General features: G+C 36.8%; 4 non-coding genes and 1 pseudogene across 4 annotated transcripts; all 5 read right to left on the reverse strand.

Moving 5' to 3' along the window:
• Nucleotides 1-102: 102 nt before the first annotated feature.
• On the reverse strand, nt 103-209 carry LOC131736345 (U6 spliceosomal RNA). Its single transcript, XR_009328089.1, has one exon. It is a non-coding gene; the product is annotated as a U6 spliceosomal RNA (small nuclear RNA).
• A 3,562-nt stretch (nt 210-3,771) lies between these two features.
• LOC131736342 (U6 spliceosomal RNA) lies at nt 3,772-3,878 on the reverse strand. Its single transcript, XR_009328086.1, has one exon. It is a non-coding gene; the product is annotated as a U6 spliceosomal RNA (small nuclear RNA).
• A 3,574-nt stretch (nt 3,879-7,452) lies between these two features.
• On the reverse strand, nt 7,453-7,559 carry LOC131736338 (U6 spliceosomal RNA). Its single transcript, XR_009328083.1, has one exon. It is a non-coding gene; the product is annotated as a U6 spliceosomal RNA (small nuclear RNA).
• A 3,560-nt stretch (nt 7,560-11,119) lies between these two features.
• LOC131736343 (U6 spliceosomal RNA) lies at nt 11,120-11,226 on the reverse strand. Its single transcript, XR_009328087.1, has one exon. It is a non-coding gene; the product is annotated as a U6 spliceosomal RNA (small nuclear RNA).
• Nucleotides 11,227-14,793: 3,567 nt separating this feature from the next.
• LOC131736340 (U6 spliceosomal RNA) lies at nt 14,794-14,972 on the reverse strand (annotated as a pseudogene).
• Nucleotides 14,973-17,847: the final 2,875 nt, after the last annotated feature.

Here is a 17,847-nt window from a genome sequence, read left to right on the forward strand (position 1 = left end):
GGGTTAGGATTGGGGTTCCAGTTCAGCTTCAATGTTTCGGGTTCTACCAGGGGAGTTATTCCAAGGCAGGTACAGTACTATTCCCAACGACAAAAAAAGACCAAAAATGTGGAACGCTTCACAAATTTGCGTGTCATCCTTGCGCAGGGGCCATGCTAATCTTCTCTGTATCGTTCCAATTTTAGTATATGTGCTGCCGTAGCGAACACACGGTGCTTACCTGATACGCGCCTCTATGTACAGCGAGTGGCTAAAGAGCGATTGGTCTTGTGGTGTGTCAAGCATAGTCCAATTGTGTCCAATTGCTCTGCGTATATGCATGGTTGTCCACAATCAACACGCAGAGGGTTACAAACTCTGAGGATATCACGTTTGCAGAAAGCGGCTGAATAAAGAAGTCTGCACATCTGCACCTTCAAACCGGCTGGGAAAGATATGCAAATACTGACATGTTACCTATGACGTTGACCCCTCCGGATTGGCCAGCATACCAAAAGACTTGCAGGTTGACCAGGGTCCCGTTTCGTATCACAGCGCGGAATGCAACTGACACCTCAGAGGAGGGGGCTTAATACTCGGGGCTAGGGTCAGAGTTAGGGTTTAATAATGACACTCAATGATTATTAGGAATACAGAACTACACAGTTCTTGCAATTATACCTTTAGACACGATGTAGTGGTCATCTAGTTTAAAAACAGGTACAAGAAATAACTGATGAAACTACCTCAGCTGGAGGCCATTCTTCCAGGAACAGGAGTGAAGGATGCCAGGTTATACGGTCAGAGGTAATAATAGTAATAATAATAATAATAATAGTTTAAACTCACGTTTAATAAAGAAGTGAGCACAGCTATACATCAGAGAGACAGCTGGGAGATATGCAAATTTAACAAGTTTGCTTACTGTCACAAAATCCGTAGGTTCAGATTTCTGTACGTACTCTGTTCCATTTAGCTCAGTATACACTCTTATCTCAGGGGAGACGTTAGGAGGACAGAGATGTTACTACTCCTTGTGGGGTATTTTTATTACGCTCTTGACCCGCAATATATCCAGATGACTAATATAGCACCCAAGAAATTGACAGACTTATGTATTTAAAGTTTGCAGAAGATGGACCACCTTACCCTGTCTGGGATGATTGTGGTACTCCATTGTAATTACTTAGGAGTTATATAGGTTTTTCGTCCCATTGGAATACATGGGACGCCTCAATTAAATCCAATCATTAATCTGGTGAGACAGCTCTTATCCCTTTTACAAATAATAGTTTTCAAAAGATCCGGACTAACTTTTCAGAATGAATAGGTGTCATGTACTGAATGAATTCACAACTTCATATTTGTCCAACTCTATGATCTCATTCCTTGTTTTCCTCCGAGCCCCTCCTTTATCTGAAAAGTTAAGTGAACCAAAGTTCCCAGGATCTTGGTTTATAATATAATATAAAAACACTACTGTTTATATGTGCATGCAAAACACTATTTTTATATGTGTTATATATGAGAGATGTTCTTAATATGTGACATCATCTTCTAATTCATTATATTTTGCTAAATTAAAGGCATGTGTTTCTTTTAACCTCATATTGTTTCATCATTTTGTTAATGAGTCAGTTTTAATTCCATATACCATTGTCTAACAGAGGATTTGACAAAAGATTGTCTCGTGCAGTATTTAAGTCAATTAGTTTCACTAAGTTTAAGTGGTAATAGTTTTCATTTGAATTATTTATCCCTTAAAAGATGCACTAACCAGGCTCTGACCTGTATCTGACTTCTAAATATGCTATTCCAAGCAGTTTTCCAGAGTCTCTTGTTTTTTCAAGGCCAAAGTCTGTGCAAACACTTTTTTAGATCTATGACCTATCAATGTCTGTTAAGCCATCATTTTTGCATATTATTTCAAGATATATTCTTATCTGTGCTAAACCACTAATTCCATAAACCCTAAATTCCAAATCTACAAGACTTGCAGCTTTGCTAGCGTAGAATGCAATAAGACCCCCTCCTTTCTCTACAGCCTGTTCATCGGGATAAGGAGAGAGGCCCCTTTTAGCAATAGAGCAGTTTCAAAGAACCACATTATAAGGACTCCATCTACCATCATTAGACAATAGTATAGTGGATTAACAACAAGGTACATTATAGTATATTATTACAAACTTAACACAAAAACATAACACAACACCCTTAAAATTCTATAATTCAATGGACATCATAATGTCTAGAGGTCTTGTTGTTCAATAGAAGGAGAAATAAACTGTACCACTTTCCCTTTTAATTAAATCAAATACTGCTTCCAGCTTTTAATCTTCTTATTAATACAGTAAAGTCATGAACAAGCAATAATACTTGTCAGTTTAAATAATATGTTTTCTTATTATAGCAAATACTTAAAACATACTATTAATCTTATGAAATCAAATAATTAGTTTTAGTTTCAAATACCATGCTGTCTAAAAAAAGGTTTTAATCATTTATTTTATTAATTTACAATACCTTTGTGTCTAATTACTAGTCTTTGACCATTATAAACTATAAACAGTGTAAATTATCACTGAACCTTTTTAACTATGAATGTGGCATTTCAAGATAAACTTAATTAATTTACTTCAGTTTAACAGTTGCTGCTAGAATTTATAATATCACTTTATTTCTTTGGTGAATCCCTCTAAGATTTAAATCCAAATACAGGCCAGTATAACTGCATTCAACTCTTATATTTTTTATAATGACTGAACTGGGCTTGACCCTGTTCTTTGTTCATACAAAATCCAGCTGAGACAGGTTTTTTCTTAAGACCTTGGCTGTTCAGTTTTAATGTTCATTTATTTGTGGTAAAGAATCTCTTTCTTATCTTGTTTGTAGGTGTGATTAACGTTCACTTTTAGCCGGAATGGTGCTTTTTTATTCCCAGATTACTAAGTACTTAATTAAAAACATGTGTAGACTGACCTATTTCATGGAGCAAGAGAGCCACCTACTGGCGGTACACGGATACTCCCTCTTTATCCTTCCTTCAAAAAACCTCTAACACTTCATTTTTATGTCAAAGTACATTCCATATGTGAAATCGCCTAGGACATGTCCAGCATATCCATACGTTCCCAGCAGGATTCAGCTTCTGTACCAGGTTTCGCTCTAGTTGTTTCCACAAGAAGTCCCTTGATCCAATGTTTCTCCAGCACAGGTGTGGATTTCCATGGTCTGACTTCATTCCTATAAGATACTTGGACACGTTTAGCTGTACATATTACTTCGATATATTTCCTTTTGTTCACACCGGGTCATTTTGCAAGGTATGCGCTCCATCCAGAATTCTAAAGGAGGTCAAAACTCACTGTGATTCATATTTTTGGGCACTCAATTACTGTTCTTTTCCACATCATCAGTAGCAAACTTAACATAAATGAATCTGAATCAGTTGATGAACCGTGCACTGTAGCTTACTGAGATCCTCCATGCAAAGGAGTCCAATGTTTTACTACATGGAATAACTAGTTCACCGTCACCTGTGACATTACTATACCAGAATCTGAATCATTAATGTAGATTAGGAATAGCAAAGGTCCTAATACTGATCCCTGTGGTACACCACTGGTTACCTCGCTCCATTTTGAGGGTGCTCCTCTAATCAAATTAGGGTTTGGGTTTGGTTTTGGGCTTGGGTTAGGATTGGGGTTCCGGTTCAGCTTCAATGTTTCGGGTTCTACCAGGGGAGTTATTCCAAGGCAGGTACAGTACTATTCCCAACGACAAAAAAAGACCAAAAATGTGGAACGCTTCACGAATTTGCGTGTCATCCTTGCGCAGGGGCCATGCTAATCTTCTCTGTATCGTTCCAATTTTAGTATATGTGCTGCCGTAGCGAACACACGGTGCTTACCTGATACGCGCCTCTATGTACAGCGAGTGGCTAAAGAGCGATTGGTCTTGTGGTGTGTCAAGCATAGTCCAATTGTGTCCAATTGCTCTGCGTATATGCATGGTTGTCCACAATCAACACGCAGAGGGTTACAAACTCTGAGGATATCACGTTTGCAGAAAGCGGCTGAATAAAGAAGTCTGCACATCTGCACCTTCAAACCGGCTGGGAAAGATATGCAAATACTGACATGTTACCTATGACGTTGACCCCTCCGGATTGGCCAGCATACCAAAAGACTTGCAGGTTGACCAGGGTCCCGTTTCGTATCACAGCGCGGAATGCAACTGACACCTCAGAGGAGGGGGCTTAATACTCGGGGCTAGGGTCAGAGTTAGGGTTTAATAATGACACTCAATGATTATTAGGAATACAGAACTACACAGTTCTTGCAATTATACCTTTAGACACGATGTAGTGGTCATCTAGTTTAAAAACAGGTACAAGAAATAACTGATGAAACTACCTCAGCTGGAGGCCATTCTTCCAGGAACAGGAGTGAAGGATGCCAGGTTATACGGTCAGAGGTAATAATAGTAATAATAATAATAATAATAATAATAATAATAGTTTAAACTCACGTTTAATAAAGAAGTGAGCACAGCTATACATCAGAGAGACAGCTGGGAGATATGCAAATTTAACAAGTTTGCTTACTGTCAAAAAATCCGTAGGTTCAGATTTCTGTACGTACTCTGTTCCATTTAGCTCAGTATACACTCTTATCTCAGGGGAGACGTTAGGAGGACAGAGATGTTACTACTCCTTGTGGGGTATTTTTATTACGCTCTTGACCCGCAATATATCCAGATGACTAATATAGCACCCAAGAAATTGACAGACTTATGTATTTAAAGTTTGCAGAAGATGGACCACCTTACCCTGTCTGGGATGAGTGTGGTACTCCATTGTAATTACTTAGGAGTTATATAGGTTTTTCGTCCCATTGGAATACATGGGACGCCTCAATTAAATCCAATCATTAATCTGGTGAGACAGCTCTTATCCCTTTTACAAATAATAGTTTTCAAAAGATCCGGACTAACTTTTCAGAATGAATAGGTGTCATGTACTGAATGAATTCACAACTTCATATTTGTCCAACTCTATGATCTCATTCCTTGTTTTCCTCCGAGCCCCTCCTTTATCTGAAAAGTTAAGTGAACCAAAGTTCCCAGGATCTTGGTTTATAATATAATATAAAAACACTACTGTTTATATGTGCATGCAAAACACTATTTTTATATGTGTTATATATGAGAGATGTTCTTAATATGTGACATCATCTTCTAATTCATTATATTTTGCTAAATTAAAGGCATGTGTTTCTTTTAACCTCATATTGTTTCATCATTTTGTTAATGAGTCAGTTTTAATTCCATATACCATTGTCTAACAGAGGATTTGACAAAAGATTGTCTCGTGCAGTATTTAAGTCAATTAGTTTCACTAAGTTTAAGTGGTAATAGTTTTCATTAGAATTATTTATCCCTTAAAAGATGCACTAACCAGGCTCTGACCTGTATCTGACTTCTAAATATGCTATTCCAAGCAGTTTTCCAGAGTCTCTTGTTTTTTCAAGGCCAAAGTCTGTGCAAACACTTTTTTAGATCTATGACCTATCAATGTCTGTTAAGCCATCGTTTTTGCATATTATTTCAAGATATATTCTTATCTGTGCTAAACCACTAATTCCATAAACCCTAAATTCCAAATCTACAAGACTTGCAGCTTTGCTAGCGTAGAATGCAATAAGACCCCCTCCTTTCTCTACAGCCTGTTCATCGGGATAAGGAGAGAGGCCCCTTTTAGCAATAGAGCAGTTTCAAAGAACCACATTATAAGGACTCCATCTACCATCATTAGACAATAGTATAGTGGATTAACAACAAGGTACATTATAGTATATTATTACAAACTTAACACAAAAACATAACACAACACCCTTAAAATTCTATAATTCAATGGACATCATAATGTCTAGAGGTCTTGTTGTTCAATAGAAGGAGAAATAAACTGTACCACTTTCCCTTTTAATTAAATCAAATACTGCTTCCAGCTTTTAATCTTCTTATTAATACAGTAAAGTCATGAACAAGCAATAATACTTGTCAGTTTAAATAATATGTTTTCTTATTATAGCAAATACTTAAAACATACTATTAATCTTATGAAATCAAATAATTAGTTTTAGTTTCAAATACCATGCTGTCTAAAAAAAGGTTTTAATCATTTATTTTATTAATTTACAATACCTTTGTGTCTAATTACTAGTCTTTGACCATTATAAACTATAAACAGTGTAAATTATCACTGAACCTTTTTAACTATGAATGTGGCATTTCAAGATAAACTTAATTAATTTACTTCAGTTTAACAGTTGCTGCTAGAATTTATAATATCACTTTATTTCTTTGGTGAATCCCTCTAAGATTTAAATCCAAATACAGGCCAGTATAACTGCATTCAACTCTTATATTTTTTATAATGACTGAACTAGGCTTGACCCTGTTCTTTGTTCATACAAAATCCAGCTGAGACAGGTTTTTTCTTAAGACCTTGGCTGTTCAGTTTTAATGTTCATTTATTTGTGGTAAAGAATCTCTTTCTTATCTTGTTTGTAGGTGTGATTAACGTTCACTTTTAGCCGGAATGGTGCTTTTTTATTCCCAGATTACTAAGTACTTAATTAAAAACATGTGTAGACTGACCTATTTCATGGAGCAAGAGAGCCACCTACTGGCGGTACACGGATACTCCCTCTTTATCCTTCCTTCAAAAAACCTCTAACACTTCATTTTTATGTCAAAGTACATTCCATATGTGAAATCGCCTAGGACATGTCCAGCATATCCATACGTTCCCAGCAGGATTCAGCTTCTGTACCAGGTTTCGCTCTAGTTGTTTCCACAAGAAGTCCCTTGATCCAATGTTTCTCCAGCACAGGTGTGGATTTCCATGGTCTGACTTCATTCCTATAAGATACTTGGACACGTTTAGCTGTACATATTACTTCGATATATTTCCTTTTGTTCACACCGGGTCATTTTGCAAGGTATGCGCTCCATCCAGAATTCTAAAGGAGGTCAAAACTCACTGTGATTCATATTTTTGGGCACTCAATTACTGTTCTTTTCCACATCATCAGTAGCAAACTTAACATAAATGAATCTGAATCAGTTGATGAACCGTGCACTGTAGCTTACTGAGATCCTCCATGCAAAGGAGTCCAATGTTTTACTACATGGAATAACTAGTTCACCGTCACCTGTGACATTACTATACCAGAATCTGAATCATTAATGTAGATTAGGAATAGCAAAGGTCCTAATACTGATCCCTGTGGTACACCACTGGTTACCTCGCTCCATTTTGAGGGTGCTCCTCTAATCAAATTAGGGTTTGGCTTTGGTTTTGGGCTTGGGTTAGGATTGGGGTTCCGGTTCAGCTTCAATGTTTCGGGTTCTACCAGGGGAGTTATTCCAAGGCAGGTACAGTACTATTCCCAACGACAAAAAAAGACCAAAAATGTGGAACGCTTCACGAATTTGCGTGTCATCCTTGCGCAGGGGCCATGCTAATCTTCTCTGTATCGTTCCAATTTTAGTATATGTGCTGCCGTAGCAAACACACGGTGCTTACCTGATACGCGCCTCTATGTACAGCGAGTGGCTAAAGAGCGATTGGTCTTGTGGTGTGTCAAGCATAGTCCAATTGTGTCCAATTGCTCTGCGTATATGCATGGTTGTCCACAATCAACACGCAGAGGGTTACAAACTCTGAGGATATCACGTTTGCAGAAAGCGGCTGAATAAAGAAGTCTGCACATCTGCACCTTCAAACCGGCTGGGAAAGATATGCAAATACTGACATGTTACCTATGACGTTGACCCCTCCGGATTGGCCAGCATACCAAAAGACTTGCAGGTTGACCAGGGTCCCGTTTCGTATCACAGCGCGGAATGCAACTGACACCTCAGAGGAGGGGGCTTAATACTCGGGGCTAGGGTCAGAGTTAGGGTTTAATAATGACACTCAATGATTATTAGGAATACAGAACTACACAGTTCTTGCAATTATACCTTTAGACACGATGTAGTGGTCATCTAGTTTAAAAACAGGTACAAGAAATAACTGATGAAACTACCTCAGCTGGAGGCCATTCTTCCAGGAACAGGAGTGAAGGATGCCAGGTTATACGGTCAGAGGTAATAATAGTAATAATAATAATAATAATAGTTTAAACTCACGTTTAATAAAGAAGTGAGCACAGCTATACATCAGAGAGACAGCTGGGAGATATGCAAATTTAACAAGTTTGCTTACTGTCACAAAATCCGTAGGTTCAGATTTCTGTACGTACTCTGTTCCATTTAGCTCAGTATACACTCTTATCTCAGGGGAGACGTTAGGAGGACAGAGATGTTACTACTCCTTGTGGGGTATTTTTATTACGCTCTTGACCCGCAATATATCCAGATGACTAATATAGCACCCAAGAAATTGACAGACTTATGTATTTAAAGTTTGCAGAAGATGGACCACCTTACCCTGTCTGGGATGAGTGTGGTACTCCATTGTAATTACTTAGGAGTTATATAGGTTTTTCGTCCCATTGGAATACATGGGACGCCTCAATTAAATCCAATCATTAATCTGGTGAGACAGCTCTTATCCCTTTTACAAATAATAGTTTTCAAAAGATCCGGACTAACTTTTCAGAATGAATAGGTGTCATGTACTGAATGAATTCACAACTTCATATTTGTCCAACTCTATGATCTCATTCCTTGTTTTCCTCCGAGCCCCTCCTTTATCTGAAAAGTTAAGTGAACCAAAGTTCCCAGGATCTTGGTTTATAATATAATATAAAAACACTACTGTTTATATGTGCATGCAAAACACTATTTTTATATGTGTTATATATGAGAGATGTTCTTAATATGTGACATCATCTTCTAATTCATTATATTTTGCTAAATTAAAGGCATGTGTTTCTTTTAACCTCATATTGTTTCATCATTTTGTTAATGAGTCAGTTTTAATTCCATATACCATTGTCTAACAGAGGATTTGACAAAAGATTGTCTCGTGCAGTATTTAAGTCAATTAGTTTCACTAAGTTTAAGTGGTAATAGTTTTCATTAGAATTATTTATCCCTTAAAAGATGCACTAACCAGGCTCTGACCTGTATCTGACTTCTAAATATGCTATTCCAAGCAGTTTTCCAGAGTCTCTTGTTTTTTCAAGGCCAAAGTCTGTGCAAACACTTTTTTAGATCTATGACCTATCAATGTCTGTTAAGCCATCGTTTTTGCATATTATTTCAAGATATATTCTTATCTGTGCTAAACCACTAATTCCATAAACCCTAAATTCCAAATCTACAAGACTTGCAGCTTTGCTAGCGTAGAATGCAATAAGACCCCCTCCTTTCTCTACAGCCTGTTCATCGGGATAAGGAGAGAGGCCCCTTTTAGCAATAGAGCAGTTTCAAAGAACCACATTATAAGGACTCCATCTACCATCATTAGACAATAGTATAGTGGATTAACAACAAGGTACATTATAGTATATTATTACAAACTTAACACAAAAACATAACACAACACCCTTAAAATTCTATAATTCAATGGACATCATAATGTCTAGAGGTCTTGTTGTTCAATAGAAGGAGAAATAAACTGTACCACTTTCCCTTTTAATTAAATCAAATACTGCTTCCAGCTTTTAATCTTCTTATTAATACAGTAAAGTCATGAACAAGCAATAATACTTGTCAGTTTAAATAATGTTTTCTTATTATAGCAAATACTTAAAACATACTATTAATCTTATGAAATCAAATAATTAGTTTTAGTTTCAAATACCATGCTGTCTAAAAAAAGGTTTTAATCATTTATTTTATTAATTTACAATACCTTTGTGTCTAATTACTAGTCTTTGACCATTATAAACTATAAACAGTGTAAATTATCACTGAACCTTTTTAACTATGAATGTGGCATTTCAAGATAAACTTAATTAATTTACTTCAGTTTAACAGTTGCTGCTAGAATTTATAATATCACTTTATTTCTTTGGTGAATCCCTCTAAGATTTAAATCCAAATACAGGCCAGTATAACTGCATTCAACTCTTATATTTTTTATAATGACTGAACTAGGCTTGACCCTGTTCTTTGTTCATACAAAATCCAGCTGAGACAGGTTTTTTCTTAAGACCTTGGCTGTTCAGTTTTAATGTTCATTTATTTGTGGTAAAGAATCTCTTTCTTATCTTGTTTGTAGGTGTGATTAACGTTCACTTTTAGCCGGAATGGTGCTTTTTTATTCCCAGATTACTAAGTACTTAATTAAAAACATGTGTAGACTGACCTATTTCATGGAGCAAGAGAGCCACCTACTGGCGGTACACGGATACTCCCTCTTTATCCTTCCTTCAAAAAACCTCTAACACTTCATTTTTATGTCAAAGTACATTCCATATGTGAAATCGCCTAGGACATGTCCAGCATATCCATACGTTCCCAGCAGGATTCAGCTTCTGTACCAGGTTTCGCTCTAGTTGTTTCCACAAGAAGTCCCTTGATCCAATGTTTCTCCAGCACAGGTGTGGATTTCCATGGTCTGACTTCATTCCTATAAGATACTTGGACACGTTTAGCTGTACATATTACTTCGATATATTTCCTTTTGTTCACACCGGGTCATTTTGCAAGGTATGCGCTCCATCCAGAATTCTAAAGGAGGTCAAAACTCACTGTGATTCATATTTTTGGGCACTCAATTACTGTTCTTTTCCACATCATCAGTAGCAAACTTAACATAAATGAATCTGAATCAGTTGATGAACCGTGCACTGTAGCTTACTGAGATCCTCCATGCAAAGGAGTCCAATGTTTTACTACATGGAATAACTAGTTCACCGTCACCTGTGACATTACTATACCAGAATCTGAATCATTAATGTAGATTAGGAATAGCAAAGGTCCTAATACTGATCCCTGTGGTACACCACTGGTTACCTCGCTCCATTTTGAGGGTGCTCCTCTAATCAAATTAGGGTTTGGGTTTGGTTTTGGGCTTGGGTTAGGATTGGGGTTCCGGTTCAGCTTCAATGTTTCGGGTTCTACCAGGGGAGTTATTCCAAGGCAGGTACAGTACTATTCCCAACGACAAAAAAAGACCAAAAATGTGGAACGCTTCACGAATTTGCGTGTCATCCTTGCGCAGGGGCCATGCTAATCTTCTCTGTATCGTTCCAATTTTAGTATATGTGCTGCCGTAGCGAACACACGGTGCTTACCTGATACGCGCCTCTATGTACAGCGAGTGGCTAAAGAGCGATTGGTCTTGTGGTGTGTCAAGCATAGTCCAATTGTGTCCAATTGCTCTGCGTATATGCATGGTTGTCCACAATCAACACGCAGAGGGTTACAAACTCTGAGGATATCACGTTTGCAGAAAGCGGCTGAATAAAGAAGTCTGCACATCTGCACCTTCAAACCGGCTGGGAAAGATATGCAAATACTGACATGTTACCTATGACGTTGACCCCTCCGGATTGGCCAGCATACCAAAAGACTTGCAGGTTGACCAGGGTCCCGTTTCGTATCACAGCGCGGAAATGCAACTGACACCTCAGAGGAGGGGGCTTAATACTCGGGGCTAGGGTCAGAGTTAGGGTTTAATAATGACACTCAATGATTATTAGGAATACAGAACTACACAGTTCTTGCAATTATACCTTTAGACACGATGTAGTGGTCATCTAGTTTAAAAACAGGTACAAGAAATAACTGATGAAACTACCTCAGCTGGAGGCCATTCTTCCAGGAACAGGAGTGAAGGATGCCAGGTTATACGGTCAGAGGTAATAATAGTAATAATAATAATAATAATAGTTTAAACTCACGTTTAATAAAGAAGTGAGCACAGCTATACATCAGAGAGACAGCTGGGATATATGCAAATTTAACAAGTTTGCTTACTGTCACAAAATCCGTAGGTTCAGATTTCTGTACGTACTCTGTTCCATTTAGCTCAGTATACACTCTTATCTCAGGGGAGACGTTAGGAGGACAGAGATGTTACTACTCCTTGTGGGGTATTTTTATTACGCTCTTGACCCGCAATATATCCAGATGACTAATATAGCACCCAAGAAATTGACAGACTTATGTATTTAAAGTTTGCAGAAGATGGACCACCTTACCCTGTCTGGGATGAGTGTGGTACTCCATTGTAATTACTTAGGAGTTATATAGGTTTTCGTCCCATTGGAATACATGGGACGCCTCAATTAAATCCAATCATTAATCTGGTGAGACAGCTCTTATCCCTTTTACAAATAATAGTTTTCAAAAGATCCGGACTAACTTTTCAGAATGAATAGGTGTCATGTACTGAATGAATTCACAACTTCATATTTGTCCAACTCTATGATCTCATTCCTTGTTTTCCTCCGAGCCCCTCCTTTATCTGAAAAGTTAAGTGAACCAAAGTTCCCAGGATCTTGGTTTTATAATATAATATAAAAACACTACTGTTTATATGTGCATGCAAAACACTATTTTTATATGTGTTATATATGAGAGATGTTCTTAATATGTGACATCATCTTCTAATTCATTATATTTTGCTAAATTAAAGGCATGTGTTTCTTTTAACCTCATATTGTTTCATCATTTTGTTAATGAGTCAGTTTTAATTCCATATACCATTGTCTAACAGAGGATTTGACAAAAGATTGTCTCGTGCAGTATTTAAGTCAATTAGTTTCACTAAGTTTAAGTGGTAATAGTTTTTCATTAGAATTATTTATCCCTTAAAAGATGCACTAACCAGGCTCTGACCTGTATCTGACTTCTAAATATGCTATTCCAAGCAGTTTTCCAGAGTCTCTTGTTTTTTCAAGGCCAAAGTCTGTGCAAACACTTTTTTTAGATCTATGACCTATCAATGTCTGTTAAGCCATCATTTTTGCATATTATTTCAAGATATATTCTTATCTGTGCTAAACCACTAATTCCATAAACCCTAAATTCCAAATCTACAAGACTTGCAGCTTTGCTAGCGTAGAATGCAATAAGACCCCCTCCTTTCTCTACAGCCTGTTCATCGGGATAAGGAGAGAGGCCCCCTTTTAGCAATAGAGCAGTTTCAAAGAACCACATTATAAGGACTCCATCTACCATCATTAGACAATAGTATAGTGGATTAACAACAAGGTACATTATAGTATATTATTACAAACTTAACACAAAAACATAACACAACACCCTTAAAATTCTATAATTCAATGGACATCATAATGTCTAGAGGTCTTGTTGTTCAATAGAAGGAGAAATAAACTGTACCACTTTCCCTTTTAATTAAATCAAATACTGCTTCCAGCTTTTAATCTTCTTATTAATACAGTAAAGTCATGAACAAGCAATAATACTTGTCAGTTTAAATAATATGTTTTCTTATTATAGCAAATACTTAAAACATACTATTAATCTTATGAAATCAAATAATTAGTTTTAGTTTCAAATACCATGCTGTCTAAAAAAAGGTTTTAATCATTTATTTTATTAATTTACAATACCTTTGTGTCTAATTACTAGTCTTTGACCATTATAAAACTATAAACAGTGTAAATTATCACTGAACCTTTTTAACTATGAATGTGGCATTTCAAGATAAACTTAATTAATTTACTTCAGTTTAACAGTTGCTGCTAGAATTTATAATATCACTTTATTTCTTTGGTGAATCCCTCTAAGATTTAAATCCAAATACAGGCCAGTATAACTGCATTCAACTCTTATATTTTTTATAATGACTGAACTAGGCTTGACCCTGTTCTTTGTTCATACAAAATCCAGCTGAGACAGGTTTTTTCTTAAGACCTTGGCTGTTCAGTTTTAATGTTCATTTATTTGTGGTAAAGAATCTCTTTCTTATCTTGTTTGTAGGTGTGATTAACGTTCACTTTTAGCCGGAATGGTGCTTTTTTATTCCCAGATTACTAAGTACTTAATTAAAAACATGTGTAGACTGACCTATTTCATGGAGCAAGAGAGCCACCTACTGGCGGTACACGGATACTCCCTCTTTATCCTTCCTTCAAAAAACCTCTAACACTTCATTTTTATGTCAAAGTACATTCCATATGTGAAATCGCCTAGGACATGTCCAGCATATCCATACGTTCCCAGCAGGATTCAGCTTCTGTACCAGGTTTCGCTCTAGTTGTTTCCACAAGAAGTCCCTTGATCCAATGTTTCTCCAGCACAGGTGTGGATTTCCATGGTCTGACTTCATTCCTATAAGATACTTGACACGTTTAGCTGTACATATTACTTCGATATATTTCCTTTTGTTCACACCGGGTCATTTTGCAAGGTATGCGCTCCATCCAGAATTCTAAAGGAGGTCAAAACTCACTGTGATTCATATTTTTGGGCACTCAATTACTGTTCTTTTCCACATCATCAGTAGCAAACTTAACATAAATGAATCTGAATCAGTTGATGAACCGTGCACTGTAGCTTACTGAGATCCTCCATGCAAAGGAGTCCAATGTTTTACTACATGGAATAACTAGTTCACCGTCACCTGTGACATTACTATACCAGAATCTGAATCATTAATGTAGATTAGGAATAGCAAAGGTCCTAATACTGATCCCTGTGGTACACCACTGGTTACCTCGCTCCATTTTGAGGGGTGCTCCTCTAATCAAATTAGGGTTTGGGTTTGGTTTTGGGCTTGGGTTAGGATTGGGGTTCCGGTTCAGCTTCAATGTTTCGGGTTCTACCAGGGGAGTTATTCCAAGGCAGGTACAGTACTATTCCCAACGACAAAAAAAGACCAAAAATGTGGAACGCTTCACGAATTTGCGTGTCATCCTTGCGCAAGGATAACACGCAAAATTCGTGAAGCGTTCCACATTTTTGGTCTTTTTTTGTCGTTGGGAATAGTAGATTCAGGGGCCATGCTAATCTTCTCTGTATCGTTCCAATTTTAGTATATGTGCTGCCGTAGCGAACACACGGTGCTTACCTGATACGCGCCTCTATGTACAGCGAGTGGCTAAAGAGCGATTGGTCTTGTGGTGTGTCAAGCATAGTCCAATTGTGTCCAATTGTTCTGCGTATATGCATGGTTGTCCACAATCAACACGCAGAGGGTTACAAACTCTGAGGATATCACGTTTGCAGAAAGCGGCTGAATAAAGAAGTCTGCACATCTGCACCTTCAAACCGGCTGGGAAAGATATGCAAATACTGACATGTTACCTATGACGTTGACCCCTCCGGATTGGCCAGCATACCAAAAGACTTGCAGGTTGACCAGGGTCCCGTTTCGTATCACAGCGCGGAATGCAACTGACACCTCAGAGGAGGGGGCTTAATACTCGGGGCTAGGGTCAGAGTTAGGGTTTAATAATGACACTCAATGATTATTAGGAATACAGAACTACACAGTTCTTGCAATTATACCTTTAGACACGATGTAGTGGTCATCTAGTTTAAAAACAGGTACAAGAAATAACTGATGAAACTACCTCAGCTGGAGGCCATTCTTCCAGGAACAGGAGTGAAGGATGCCAGGTTATACGGTCAGAGGTAATAATAGTAATAATAATAATAATAATAGTTTAAAACTCACGTTTAATAAAGAAGTGAGCACAGCTATACATCAGAGAGACAGCTGGGAGATATGCAAATTTAACAAGTTTGCTTACTGTCACAAAATCCGTAGGTTCAGATTTCTGTACGTACTCTGTTCCATTTAGCTTCAGTATACACTCTTATCTCAGGGGAGACGTTAGGAGGACAGAGATGTTACTACTCCTTGTGGGGTATTTTTATTACGCTCTTGACCCGCAATATATCCAGATGACTAATATAGCACCCAAGAAATTGACAGACTTATGTATTTAAAGTTTGCAGAAGATGGACCACCTTAACCCTGTCTGGGATGAGTGTGGTACTCCATTGTAATTACTTAGGAGTTATATAGGTTTTTCGTCCCATTGGAATACATGGGACGCCTCAATTAAATCCAATCATTAATCTGGTGAGACAGCTCTTATCCTTTTACAAATAATAGTTTTCAAAAGATCCGGACTAACTTTTCAGAATGAATAGGTGTCATGTATTGAATGAATTCACAACTTCATATTTGTCCAACTCTATGATCTCATTCCTTGTTTTCCTCCGAGCCCCTCCTTTATCTGAAAAGTTAAGTGAACCAAAGTTCCCAGGATCTTGGTTTATAATATAATATAAAAACACTACTGTTTATATGTGCATGCAAAACACTATTTTTATGTGTTATATATGAGAGATGTTCTTAATATGTGACATCATCTTCTAATTCATTATATTTTGCTAAATTAAAGGCATGTGTTTCTTTTAACCTCATATTGTTTCATCATTTTGTTAATGAGTCAGTTTTAATTCCATATACCATTGTCTAACAGAGGATTTGACAAAAGATTGTCTCGTGCAGTATTTAAGTCAATTAGTTTCACTAAGTTTAAGTGGTAATAGTTTTCATTAGAATTATTTATCCCTTAAAAGATGCACTAACCAGGCTCTGACCTGTATCTGACTTCTAAATATGCTATTCCAAGCAGTTTTCCAGAGTCTCTTGTTTTTTCAAGGCCAAAGTCTGTGCAAACACTTTTTTAGATCTATGACCTATCAATGTCTGTTAAGCCAGCATTTTTGCATATTATTTCAAGATATATTCTTATCTGTGCTAAACCACTAATTCCATAAACCCTAAATTCCAAATCTACAAGACTTGCAGCTTTGCTAGCGTAGAATGCAATAAGACCCCCTCCTTTCTCTACAGCCTGTTCATCGGGATAAGGAGAGAGGCCCCTTTTAGCAATAGAGCAGTTTCAAAGAACCACATTATAAGGACTCCATCTACCATCATTAGACAATAGTATAGTGGATTAACAACAAGGTACATTATAGTATATTATTACAAACTTAACACAAAAACATAACACAACACCCTTAAAATTCTATAATTCAATGGACATCATAATGTCTAGAGGTCTTGTTGTTCAATAGAAGGAGAAATAAACTGTACCCACTTTCCCTTTTAATTTAAATCAAATACTGCTTCCAGCTTATAATCTTCTTATTAATACAGTAAAGTCATGAACAAGCAATAATACTTGTCAGTTTAAATAATATGTTTTCTTATTATAGCAAATACTTAAAACATACTATTAATCTTATGAAATCAAATAATTAGTTTTAGTTTCAAATACCATGCTGTCTAAAAAAAGGTTTTAATCATTTATTTTATTAATTTACAATACCTTTGTGTCTAATTACTAGTCTTTGACCATTATAAACTATAAACAGTGTAAATTATCACTGAACCTTTTTAACTATGAATGTGGCATTTCAAGATAAACTTAATTAATTTACTTCAGTTTAACAGTTGCTGCTAGAATTTATAATATCACTTTATTTCTTTGGTGAATCCCTCTAAGATTTAAATCCAAATACAGGCCAGTATAACTGCATTCAACTCTTATATTTTTTATAATGACTGAACTAGGCTTGACCCTGTTCTTTGTTCATACAAAATCCAGCTGAGACAGGTTTTTTCTTAAGACCTTGGCTGTTCAGTTTTAATGTTCATTTATTTGTGGTAAAGAATCTCTTTCTTATCTTGTTTGTAGGTGTGATTAACGTTCACTTTTAGCCGGAATGGTGCTTTTTTATTCCCAGATTACTAAGTACTTAATTAAAAACATGTGTAGACTGACCTATTTCATGGAGCAAGAGAGCCACCTACTGGCGGTACACGGATACTCCCTCTTTATCCTTCCTTCAAAAAACCTCTAACACTTCATTTTTATGTCAAAGTACATTCCATATGTGAAATCGCCT

This window comes from Acipenser ruthenus, unplaced genomic scaffold (assembly GCF_902713425.1).
Source record: "Acipenser ruthenus unplaced genomic scaffold, fAciRut3.2 maternal haplotype, whole genome shotgun sequence".
Lineage (NCBI taxonomy): Eukaryota > Metazoa > Chordata > Actinopteri > Acipenseriformes > Acipenseridae > Acipenser > Acipenser ruthenus.